A 13955-nucleotide genomic window follows, 5' to 3' on the forward strand; every position below is an offset into this window, starting at 1 on the left:
TCTGTCGTGCCAGTTACACGGCCCTGCACACTGGCAGGCCGGCACCGCAGGCTCCATATGCAGGGGGCCACGTGCACACAGGCACACACAGACCTCCTCAGTCACCTCCGTGAAATAACCAGGGATACACACCGAAAGAGTGCTTTGTGTCTCTGAGAATCGTCAAAGACGCTTTGAAAGACTTGAAGAGAAATGATCTTAACAAAAGAACAAAAAATAGAAACTTGAAAGTGAACAGAAGTTCTGAAGCGTGTGGGGATAGAGAAAGCTTTCTTGAAGAGGAGCAGGGAAGAGAGAGCTAACTCAAAGCGACCAGAATAGCTTAGTGAGCCAAGCATCCTGTGACTTGGTGATTCTGCGCCCTGGGGAGACTGCCGGTTCCGGCAGAGGAAGAATGCAGTTTACCGTGCTCACGGATGCATCTTCGTGCGCTCAGAGATGGACCGGTTTCTGGACTTCCTACTGTGCATAAAGGACTAGACCCAGCCGGCTGGGGATTTCCACGTCATATATTCTGCAGTTCTTAGAAAACCCAGAGACTTATCTGCTGGGCCTCCTGACTGACCAGAGAGGTTCCTTTGTCAGAGCTACAATAGCCGTGAACTCCACCGAGCCGTGTGCTCTGCCGGGTTCTTTGAGGGCAGCCATCCCCGCTAACTTCCTGCCTTCTTGGCCAATATGTTGGCTCTCCATCGCCCCTGTGAGTTCAAGCACAAGCCCCCTTGTTGGTCGTGGACTTGGGATTATGCAGTATCCATTCCTTTTATCAGAATGTTCATTGTTAACTGTAGCAGAAACAAGCCAAAAGAGGCACAGGCAGAAAAAGGCCAGGTTTGCTCAATTAAAATGGAATAAATGGCTTGGCTGCACAGTGAGATGCTACAAAGAGCAGGTCAAAGAAGTGACCTGTGATGTTGATGTTTATTTGTTGGAACAGCTGAGAATTACCTCCCGACCTATGTCACCTCCATAACAGGTGGCCCTTTTGGGTCCCACAGCACCTGGTTAGAGTGTGAAATCTCACTCATGCAGAAAACATGAACTTTTTTCTCCCTTGAAGGGGGAAAATAAAAAAAAAAAAAAAACAGGTCATATGACCAGTTCTTCAATTGTAATCATTTATTTGAACCTCTCTGTGGGAAAGGCTACTTTCTTACCTATTCCTCAGTTTCTGCATTTGTAAAATATGAATACTAAGTACAAAGTTGTGAAGTCAGATTAAAAATGCCTGCAGAGAGTTAAGAAAAATGTCACTCAGTTTCAAGAAATCTATGGCTGCGGTTTATTTGATAAGAGCTTGCTTTGCCAGGCAGTCAGAGCTAAGTATTGTAGGACTGTATTTTCCAATGTTGATGGCAATTCTGCACATGTTAGAGAAACTTCGAACCACCGTGTAACGTAAAAGCCTTCCTAACACTCAGCATTGGAACCTGTGCAATGGAGCCAGTGTGGTCAGTTGGGTTCTGATGGGCAAGGTCTTTGGTGCCCCTTCTTCACCAGGGGAGGTGGAGGAGGCTGGTGTTCCAGTACTACTAGTGAGTGAAGACTTCTGGGTTAGTAGAGTCAGGAGGTACCAACATGGCAGAGAGAAAAAAAGAGAGGGGCCAACCAGACACTAGGGAAGATCATGAACACATAGGTCAGAGAAACTGACATCATCAAGCTCCTTTAGTAAAACTGCAGGCACAGGTATGAGGGACCCTGAAATGTCATCTTAGCGGAAGTCCCACTAGTACTCTTGGTGACTTGGGGATACGGATTCCATGTAAGGGGCTCTGGGTGTGGCTTGGACACCCGGCCTCTATGGCAGCCTTATCCTTAACTCCATGCTGTTACCCATTGGCCAAGCAGCAGTGGGGCCCCATTGCTGCGGGAGATGAGCCATCCCACCCTGAAGAGAGATGGAAGCTGGCCAGAGCTCCTCTCCAAGCACACTCTGGGGTCAGAAGAGTCTTCATCTCGAGGGGGGGGACCTTGCCCCCAAACTTCTGGCTCTTCTCACATTTTTCTCTTTTGAATCAGGGCTAAAACCAGGAGAACCCTAGAGGGTCATGGCTGTCAGAAACAGCACCATAGCATGACCTACCTGGCTATGTGGCCTGACAGGCTGTCTGGGTGCCTTCACTATCTACTCAAAAGACATGCCCGATTACAAAGAGAGTGCCAGAAAGAAATGAAAGCACTTTCAATTTGGATAAAGATTTGGGAAATTGCAACCTGAGAAACCCATCAAAATCGACACTGTTAATGGCCACAGACCGGAAAAAAAAAAATATGTAGATGAATAAATAGGTAAAATGCATTGACAGTCATGGACATATGCCAGCCACCCCCGCTCGTGTAAACACTGTATACAGACATCTAAGCGTCATTAGCGGTATTTACGAATCCATCACATGGTCAGAGTTTTACTTTGCAGATCAAGTAAAATAAGGAAAGAGTAAGAGAGACATGCTGAGACTCCATGCTGCTTGAAGAAAAAAACCCTCATTTGTATTCCTAAGCCCTTTGCCATGAATTGCTGATGTCCCCAAACAAAAAGAAAGCTCATGGTTTCTGTTCTGGTAGATTAAAAAGCCCTTTAGTTTAACAGCAAAGCATCTGTCTACCTTGTTATACATATGGCATCTAATCAGAATGCAGGATGCTAGGGCAGAAGGGAGTGAGGAAAGTGAAAATATTGGGGTGGGAAGCTAAGGGAGGTATTAAAAATAAGATTTAGGAAGTAAATTAAAGCAAGAAATTTTATAAAAGAGTGGGCATAGGAAATGGAAATCAGGAAGGCAAGCAAAAGCTAATGTCGGGAGGAGACACAAAGAAGGACAGGGAAAAATGTGAAAAAGTGAAATGAAGTTGGATGAAGATGGGGAAAGAGAAAGATAGTCCAGCAGCAGATGGAGAGCAGCTGGGGAGAAGGAGAATGGTTCTGATAGATCACAGAGTCTGCAGGAGCTCAGTCCTAGGGTCATAATGATCTTTTCCGTGAACTGAGTTCTGCTCTGGGGGTTAGGATCCTGGCAGAACCATTTGATTGAATCATGATTCTCTGATCACTTCACGTCAGCCATCTCTGCTTCTCTGAGTCATCACCACCCAGAACCCCTCACAAAAGAGACTATTCTGTCTTGAGAAGCTTGGTGACATTAATTATCTTTTAAAGAGTATATTAAAACTTGGACAGCCTCTGTTGACATTCCTCAAGGAGAGAAATGCCCTAGATACGAAGAGCTGCTCTGTGATAACGCTGTGGTTAAAAAAAAAAAAGACAGTAAAGTAGAAAAAAGGAGGCCTGTGCCTCCATTTCTTCAAGAGCAGAACTAAATCACAGATTTATTAAGAATTACATAGCACAGGGAGATCAGCTCAGTGCTCTGTGACCACCTAGAGGGATGGGATAGGGAGGGTGGGAGGGAGATATGGGGATGTATGTATACATATAGGTGATTCACTTTGTTATACAGCAGCAACTAACATAACATTGTAAAGCAATTATACTCCAATAAAGATGTTAATAAATATATAAATAAACAAAAATTTAAAAATAAATAAACAAAAATTTAAAATAAGAAAAAAAAGAATTACATAGATGTTGGTGTGCTTGGTTAATGTCCACTTGCCCAGTCCTCTCTGGCTCTTAAACAGCCCATCTTTGATTCTGCAACATGCACTTTCCTATCGAGATGAAGGTCTTTGGGGTAGAGTGACATGTAGTTACTCCAAGTAGGCTTCAGAAGTCTTCAGGCCTGTAGACCTGATCATAGTCTAACCAGAGAGGGGGGAGACAAGATCCTCTTTCAGCTAAGACTCCTTCTCAGAGCACAGGCCCAGCCTTCTCTCCCCATTAAAAACAAACAAACAAAAAAATATTCAGCCTGGGTAGGAGGAGCTGGCTACAGCCCAATGGAGCAGATTATTCACCAATTTCAATTATCTGCACTAACGCTCCCCTTCATTGGTGAAGGTAATTGAGAGTTAAATGTATTTACCAAAACAGGGCTGTAAAGCTGAAACAATTTTACAGGTGTGGTGTGGAAATGAAAAGGTAGAAAAAGCACTGGTCTCGACAGTGCTTTTTGGAAACATATTTCACATAACTCTGGGAAGAATGCTAGGTCCTGAGGGGAGGGAAGTTATTTCAGAAGAGCTATTAGAAGTGCTATTAGGTTTTCAGAGACTTTGGTGGAGTTATTGAACTTTTCATATTTTAAGTGAGGATGAGGGTATTATATCTGAATCCAATTCCTTTGTCTCCTTCTATTTCCAAGGGCACTCTGGTCTTCATCCTGCTGGAGAGCATTGCTCCCAGGAGCAATCTAGCATCCCTGTGGAAAGTGGCCGACCTAAATGTGGCTCTCCAAAGACAAAAATTTTATTCTGGGTATTTTACGATGACCCAGATATGGTATAATATAAAACAGAGAGAATATATTACTGTGGGTCCCATAAAGTCTATTTCAAAGCTTCCTAACCTAGTATCTACTTATAGTGTTATTATTTTTAGGTCCTGCCTCTCCCCTTAGAAGGAGTAATGACCACAGGGTGGAACACACATTTAGCTTTTTACATTAACTCTCTAAATAAGAAGCCAAAAGTTTTGTTTCCCTTGTTTGATTTTTTAAAGTACACAGATGGCATCTATTTTCAAAAATACTGAAATCATTGGGTTTATAACTTCTTGAAATACCAATTAGTTTGGTGATACAAATATAAATCTAAACAAGCATGAATTCATCAAAATTACAACTCCTGATTTGCAGCAAGACAATTTGCTGCTGCTGCTGGTAATGATAATGAAACAAACCATGTGTTTTTCCCCCTCAGAGCCTTTGCACATGCTCTGGGTGCCTCCACCCAGTATCCCACTGGATGTCAGCTTGAAGGTCACCTCCTCAGTGAGGACTTCCATGATTCCCCTGCCCTAAGGACATTATTTTCTACCTCAGATTTTTGTACGTTCTTTATAGTACTTACCGCTGTTTCTAATTATTTTATTTGTTGGTTTAAAATGGGTCTGTCAAGTCCCTCCCATCAGGAAACTTCCACAAGCCTCTTCGATAGCCTCATCCACCAGAGGGCAGAGAGCAAAAGCAAGAAGAACAACAATCCTGCAGCCTGTGCAACAAACAATGCATTCACAGAAAGATAGACAAGATGAAGAGGCAGAGGCTATGTACCAGAGGAAGGAACAAGAAAAAACCCCAGGAAAACAGCTAAATGAAGTGGAAATAGGCAATCTTCCAGAAAAATAATTCAGAATAATGATAGTGAAGATGATCCAGGACCTCAAAAAGAATGGAGGCAAAGATCGAGAAGATGCAAGAAATGTTTAAAGATCTAGAAGAATTAAAGAACAAACAAACAGAGGTGACCGATACAATAACTGAAATGAAAAATACTAGAAGGAATCAATGGAAGAATAACTGAGCCAGAAGAATGGATAAGCGACCTGGAAGACAGAATGGTGGAATTCACTGCTGTGGAACAGAATAAAGAAAAAAGAATGAAAAGAAATGAAGACAGCCTAAGACACCTCTGGGACAACAGTAAACGCAACAAAACTCGCATTATAGGGGTCCCAGAAGGAGAAGAGACAGAGAAAGGACCCGAAAATATATTTGAAGAGATTATACACGAAAATTCCCTAACATGGGAAAGGAAATAGCCACCAAAGTAAAGGAAGTGCAGAGAGTCCAATACAGGATAAACCCAAGGAGAAACACACCAAGACACATAGTTATCAAATTGGCAAAAAATAAAGACAAAGAAAAATTATTGAAAGCAGTGAGGGAAAAATGACAAATAACATACAAGGGAATCCCCATAAGGTAAACAGCTGATTTCTCAGCAGAAACTCTACAAGCTAGAAGGGAGTGGCATGATATACTTTAAGTGATGAAAGGGAAAAACGTACAACCAAGATTACTCTACCTAGCAAAGGATCTCATTCAGATTCGATGGAGAAATCAAAAGCTTTACAGGTAAGAAAAAGCTAAGAGAATTCAGCACCACCAAACCAGCTCTACAACAAATGCTAAAGGAACTTCTCTAACTGGGAAACACAAGAGAAGAAAAGGACTACAAAAACACACCCAAAACAATTAAGAAAATGGTAACAGGAACATACATATCAATAATTACCTTAAACGTAAATGGCTTAAGGGCTCCAACCAAACAACACAGGCTTGCTGAATGGATACAAAAACAAGACCCATATATATGTTGTCTACAAGAGACCCACTTCAGACCTAGGGACACATTCAGACTGAAAGTGAGGGGATGGAAAAAGATATTCCATGCAAATGGAAATCAAAAGAAAGCTGGAGTAGCAATACTCATATCAGATAAAATAGACTTTAAAATAAAGAATGTTACAAGAGACAAGGAAGGACACTACATAATGATCAAGGGATCAATCCAAGAAGAAGAAATAACGATTATAAATATATATGCACCCAACATAGGAGCACCTCAATACATAAGGCAACTGCTTACAGCTATAAAACAGGAAATCGAAAGTAACACAATAAGAGTGGGGGACTTTAACAACTCACACAAATGGACAAATCATCGACACAGAAAATTAAAAAGGAAACACAAGCTTTAAATAACACAGTAGACCAGCTGGATTTAATTGATATTTATAGGACATTCCATCCGAAAACAGCAGATCACACTTTCTTCTCAAATGTGCATGGAACATTCTCCAGGACAGATCACATCTTGGGTCACAAATCAAGCCTCAGTAAAATTAAGAGAACTGAAATCATATCAAGCACCTTTTCTGACCACAGTGCTATGAAATTAGAAATAAATTCAAAGCTTTTGAACAGCAAATGAACCCATAAACAACACGAAAAGACAACCCTCAGAATGGGAGAAAATATTTGCAAACGAATCAATGGACAAAGGATTAATCTCCAAAATATATAAACAGCTCATGCAGCTCAATATTAGATAAACAAACAACTCAATCCAAAAATGGGCAGAAGACGTAAATAGACATGTATCGAAAAGATACATGCACCCCAGGATTCATAGCAGCACTATTCACAGTAGCCTAGACATGGAAGCAACCTAAATGTCCATCGACAGATGACTGAATAAAGAAGATGTGGTACATATATACAATGGAAGACTACTCAGCCATAAAAAAGAATGAAATAATGTAATTTGCAGCAACGTGGATGGACCTAGAGATTGTCATAAGAAGTGAAGTAAGCCAGATAGAGAAAAACAAATATCATGATATTGCTTATATGTGGAATCTAAAAAAAACTGATATAAATGAACTCATGTACAAAACAGAAATAGACCCACAGGCCTAACAAATTTATGGTTACCAAAGGGGAAGGGGAGGAGATAAATTGGGAGTTTGGGAGTAACATAAACACACTATTATATATAAAATAGATAACCAACAAGGACCTACTGTATAGCACAGAGAACTATACTGAATATTCTGTAATAACCTATAAGGGAAAGTAATCTGAAAAAAATATATATGTAAAACTGAATCACTTTGCTGTACACCTGAAACTAACACAACAATGTAAATCAACTATATTTTAATAAAACATAAAACAAAATTTAAAAAATAATAAAATGGACCTCTCTTCACCACTAGACTGTAAATCCCTTAAAACAGGCATCATGTTTCTCAAGTTCACTCTTTCTTCCCTAGTGCTAGCAATGAGCCTGGCCTAGAACACAGTATATGTACAACTAATGTTGATTTAACTTACTGCATGATGGAAAGATGCCTGGGTTGTCAATGTGGTCTATGCCTCTTCTTTCACCAACACATCACTCTGAATCTCTTCAATAATTACATTTTACTGGGTTTTATAAAGGAAAGGGAAAACTCTTCACTTCCATAAACACTTGAAATATTTTGTTCCTCTAGTACTACTGTTAATAATAATGAAAGCTGTTGAGAGGTGACTATTTTCCATGGTTTGCATGCATTGATTTATTCATACCCATAACAAATCTACAAGGAAGTACTTTTATTGCCCTACTTTACAAGTAAGGACAAGATGGTTAATAAGGTTAAGGAATTTGCCCATATCAGATATTAATAAATGACAAGATAGAATTTAAACTCAAGCCTATTTGATGTCAAAACTCAAAACTCATTCTTTCAACCATTGCTATCTATAGAAAATTAAAAAGTCAGGGTTAAAAGCCATCTAATAATATGTATCATATATACTTAACCTGCCTCCAGATATAAATTATTACTAGAAAAAAGGGCATCTTCCTTCTCACCCTCCTATAAACACATTTATTCATTTATTCATGTATATTTGTCTCATTGAGACATAATTCTCATATGAGAATTATGAACTATTTCTCTTTAATTTATATATGTATTTATTCGCACATATATTTAATTCTCATAGAACCTGGCAGCTCACAGAAGCTGTTCTATAGAATCCACAGAATCCTGGAAACTTTTAATGACTTAATTAATTAATTAATTGAAAAAATTAAGTAAACCTAACTGAATGCTACCCCACTCACAGGCCCTGAGAAAAATATCAAAATGGCATTTTTCTTGGGCACTAGGTTTCCATTGGGCTTACTTATTAAAAACTCTGCACATCAAAATGTTAGTTTTATTAGCACGACTGGATCTTAGGTGCATTTCCTTACAATTTCATCTGCTGAACAACATAAAATTTTTGACAAGTTAAATTATATTTTCCCACCTAGAATATAGACATTGAAATATTTACCACCCAGTGAAGTCTCAGAAGTTGAATGAGAGGGCTCATGTCCTTGATTTCTTTCTATGGTGTCTCATTCAGAGCACCCCACAGACTGTACACATAGAGGCAGTGCAAGTGTTTGCTGAACAAAATTTCTGTAAGGAGGGATTCATGTCATATTATAATTCCACGGTAAGCATATTTAAGACTGAAAATATCTGCCCTGTCTAATCAACCAAAGGATTGAGGATGATTTTTTTTTTTTTTTATCCACGCCTATTTCTACTAGGAGGCACCTCTATCATTTGGATTTATGTAAGCAAGCAAGTAAGACAAATGAAGATTTGACAAATTACACATGGTGAAATCACACCAAATAGCCCATCAGAATAATATGGACTGAAATTCCCTTTTGCACAATCGTCTTTATCTTTGGCTAAATTATCAACAATTTCACATACTGGATGACTAGAAGAAACTATTTGAAGACAAACAACTGTCCTTGTGTTCAAATTAACTGATACAGTCATTGTAATAATTGCTTCTATTCTGAAAGTGGTTTTGTAAACATTCTTACCAAAAATAAAAGACATCTAATAACAACACCAAAAACCCCAAATACACTATTTAAAAAATATTCTCAATATCAATGCACGTGTGTGTATGCATTTTTAAATTATTACAGAATGGTACTTATTTCTTACATAAATGGTATTATTGCTTATTTTAAAAACATAGGAGTTAATTGTGAAATGATTATGATAAACACAGTGATCTGTGTTTATCTGACAGTTCAAAGCAATGGCTTAAACTTTTCCTGAGAAGTAATTTTCAAATAATAAAGTTTTTAGAATTTAGTTTATTTCAATCCATGTTTGCCAAGAAAAAAAAATTTCCATTTTTGTTTGGGAGGCATTGCAATAAACTGGAAGACAAAATCTTTCCAAAGGTAGAAACAATTGCATTTCAGAGCTTTTAGAATAGTATAAGCTAAAAAACAAAAAAGGCCTATATATAGGATGGCAGTGAGCTATGAAATGTTAAAAATATTAAAATACATATACCTTGCACTAGAGGTTACTTGTGTTACTGAATTGTTTTGAACTTACTGCTTTTTTACCTAACAGCTTTTTTTTGTTGATTTGTGTTTCAATACTGTCAGACCTCTCTCTATACTTCAGTGATCAGACCATTTACGACTGAAATATTTGTATGCATATGAATCAGAAGACACAGGTACTGAAAAAAATACACTTTTCTAGAAAGAAATAATGTAGTAGTTGCTGAAAAAATGCTGGTAATTAGCGTTTTCCTTTGCTGCTAGATTATATAACCCATATGATAGAAGAAGATAAATATTATGTACTCATTCATTGAACATTTTGAAAGACCTATTCTGGACCAGACTCAGTGCTCAATCTGGGGATTTCATTTTGCTAATGCTTGCTTTAATCAACATCGTAGCAGGGGGAAAAAAGAAAAAGTTAAAGAGCTCTGGAAGTAGAGCTAAAATGAATTATTTGAGGACAAATATATTTTTCACTTCAAAATCTCTATCTTCTTTTGAAATGTCCAAAGCGAATAGTATATTGATTTTTTGCAGCATACTCTGCACTTTCCACTGACTGGTATCAAGGTTGTGAAGGCATCTGTTAAGTGAGCTCAAAATTCTCTCCTATGTGTAAACAAAGTCCACAGTTTTAATCAAATTTTATGTACTCTGGCCTACACGTGTCTTGTGAAAGTCACAGTAGTCTACGTAACAGAATTGAAAGCATACATTACAAAATCCCTCACCTTTCAGACATTTTGAAAGCAGATATTGTCAGAGATAGTGTCTATATGTTCCTTCAAGTCACCTCTGAGGAGGCAACAGGGGCATGGGAATGAGATTTGCATTTTAGAGCTGGAACCAACATTGGGTTACAGAGATATGATAAATTATGATACATCTGTATCTGAAGGACAATGAGATCCTGGGCACAGGAATTCATTTCTTCAGGTAAAGGGCTTGGATTGCAGGCAGCTACATCTCAAGGTCCCATCTCAAAAAGCTCCCAGCAAGGAGGTAAACTACTACTCGCATACTGATGAATTCTCCTGGTCCAAAAATGAGCTGGCCCTACCCCAGACAAAACTTGTGAACTACACCCAAGCAGAGTCACATTTGTGTGCTCCTCAAATTCTGGGAGTGCTAATGTGATGTGCGGTATTACCGAATATGCTTTACTAGTAAATTGATACTATGAAGAAAACATTTCAGTGTAATTACTTTTAGTCCATTTATTAAAAAGTAAGATACCTATTTAGTATACATCATAAACTTTCCCTAAAAATTTTACTAACAAAAATGTCTATTGACATGAACAGGAAAATGGCCAAGTATTGTCAACAGGATTATATAGGGAGGATCAGTAAAAAGAATATTAAGTATTCATGTAAGGGAAAGGAATTTTGGAGTTTGTCCAAGAAAGATGGGAATACGGCATAGAATCGGAGAAAAGACAAGCTTTCCGTATTAATTCTTCATGTAAGCCACGGCAAGACATGCATACCCATGCTAGTCTCAAGCTTTCTTATCTGTTAAACTTGGGTGATATTCTAACTGCTCAACAGTTGCCATGAGAAGCAGTTTGTTAATGCGTAATTATTTTTTATGGTAATGTTTCCTACACAAAATTTTAAGGTATTTAAAATATATTTTTATTAATTGCTAAGCTAATCCTATGACCTACTGAGTACATTAGAGAACAGTGTTCCCATAATACCTCCTTTTCCCTTAGAAATAGCTCACTAGCCGTTCAGTACTGAAGGAGCAGCCTAGACACCAAGCGGGCTGCTGTAACATCACTTCAGAGCACAGCTATTAAGCTGTCATGATCATCTCCTAGTTGGGGAAGAAGAGTAAAATGGGAAACAGCACAGCTTCTTCTTCCCGTTATCAAAAGGAACACAACGGCCATATCTTTATAAATCTGCTAAAGGATCTTACTACCTTTTGCTATAAGTAACAGCTTACTGTATACTTTTCCCACTTTTCCACACACAGAAATTAATGTTGAGATACTCGTAATGTAACATAGAGCACATGCACACGTGCACATCCATACAAACGTGTATGTACCCATCAAAGTGAACTTAAGGTTTTTTTATATCCTGATATTTGTATTATTTCATATTTTGATTTGTATCTCTCCTTTTCTTCCCCATTGGAACGTAAGGTTTGCAAAGGCATTAAGGAGATCTGAATTTATCTGTTCACTTCTATACAGCCATGTATATGTATATATAAATATATATCCTCAACATATTTGGCTTCTTTTTATTATCTTCCTCTCTCATTTTCAGGTCCTTGAGAGCACCTTTTTCAATTATCCAAACCCAGAGCTTAGCACTAAGATTATATATATATATATATATATATATATATATATAATCTTACATATAGTATGTGCATAACAAGTATCTCTATGTTTGAATTCTGTATTTTGAATCACTAGATAATAATTGATTATTTGCAGAGAGGTCTGTGTCCTCACACAATGAGGACGCAGTGAGCACCTTTACCTGATGAGACTTTTCACTACCAAACTGGCCGTATGGGTGGTAGTACTGTGTCCATAGAAGTCAAATGTGCTCATGAGCTCTTAGTTCAAGGAAGCCACTGCTCATTTTCTCTCTCTGCCCAGTCAAACACCTTTTGCAAAGTCTGCCCTGAGTTCCCCCTGGCTTTCATTTAGAGTAAAATAATGCACTTTGTTTAAGTTTTTATAGGATGATTTTCAATTTTAAGACAGAGATATAGAGATACATTCATTCTTTGAAGACACAGTTATTGACGAGTTTTCCCAGTAAGATCAAGTAGACTATTAGAATCATACCCATGTGATCCTCCTCCCCTTATCTTCCTCTCTCTTCAAGCCCACTTCTATCTAAAGACCACAGATACAACGACTAAGCAGATGGAGGGAAAGGGCTGATGAACCACAGAGTATAAACAGCTGGTCCTCCGTATCTCAGGGTTCTACATTTGTGGATTCAACCAACCATTGATGATCCAAGGGTGCAGAACACAAGGATATAGAGGGTCGACTATACTTAGCCTAGATATATAAAGGACTTGAGCATCTGCAGATTTTAATATCTGCAGGGGGTCCTGGAACCAATACTCCATGGCTACCAAGGGATGACTGTAATACACACTCAAAGGAAATAAAGTGTTGATATACTAATGAGAACTCTATGGTGATGACTATTGTCATTGAGATCAGAAAATGCTAAGTCCCATAGTTCCTAATTAGTCATAAAGTTCCTGAAAGAAAGAGCAAGTTAAGATGTAATTTAATACATTATGACCTAAAGGTCTGAGGATCTACTGGGTTGGCGAAAAAGATTATTCAGGTTTTTCCCTAAGATGTTTTGGAAAAACCTGAATGAACTTTTGGCCAACCCAATACTTTCTCAGTGGGAGAGTCTTGCTAAGGTACTTGATCAGATTTGTCTGTATAGATTTCTTCTGATCCTATATAAGAATTTCTCCAATTGATAAACATAGGAGAATGAATGGTAAATGAGGACGGGAACCCGCTGTTCCACCAGGACAGAGGCATGGTATCGTATCCCTGACTAAAAAGTCAGGTAACTTTTATAAACTAAAAAAATCTCATTAATGCCTTTTAAGAGTAAAGAGGTTATGAGCTGCGTCTCCCACTTCTTTTTAATTTTTAACTCTGCCTAATATAGCTCTTAGATTAATAAATGATTGAGTCACTCTGGTTGTAATGAATTTTTTTCCTGGTCTTTATTCAAGCTGGCTGACTCTGTTTACAGTATAGTGACTGGTGTTAACGTCCTGGGGAAAATTCTAAATTCTTCAGTATATTTATCTACACACTGGGCACCTTCGTCATTGGTTGATGCATGCTACTGCCTATGACATTATTATTTGGCATGAGTCTAAAACTCATTCCTTCTACAATATAATACAGTATTTAGAGAAAAATGTTAGGACTTAATACACATGTGCTTTAAAAGAATAGGATAACTTGCTATTTTCTTCTTACAAAAAGCCACCATTCTTCTATGTTCTGGTTCACATACAAAGAGCTTATTCTCTTTAAATAAGTGGAGTGACTCACATTTATATTCCACACTCAACAGCACTTATTAGAAACAATATGCCTGGCCTTATGCTAGTCACTAGGGATAAAAGATGACAATTTCTTAGCTTTCAAAGAGCTCGCG

Source organism: Delphinus delphis, chromosome 4 (genome assembly GCF_949987515.2).
Source record: "Delphinus delphis chromosome 4, mDelDel1.2, whole genome shotgun sequence".
Classification (NCBI taxonomy): domain Eukaryota; kingdom Metazoa; phylum Chordata; class Mammalia; order Artiodactyla; family Delphinidae; genus Delphinus; species Delphinus delphis.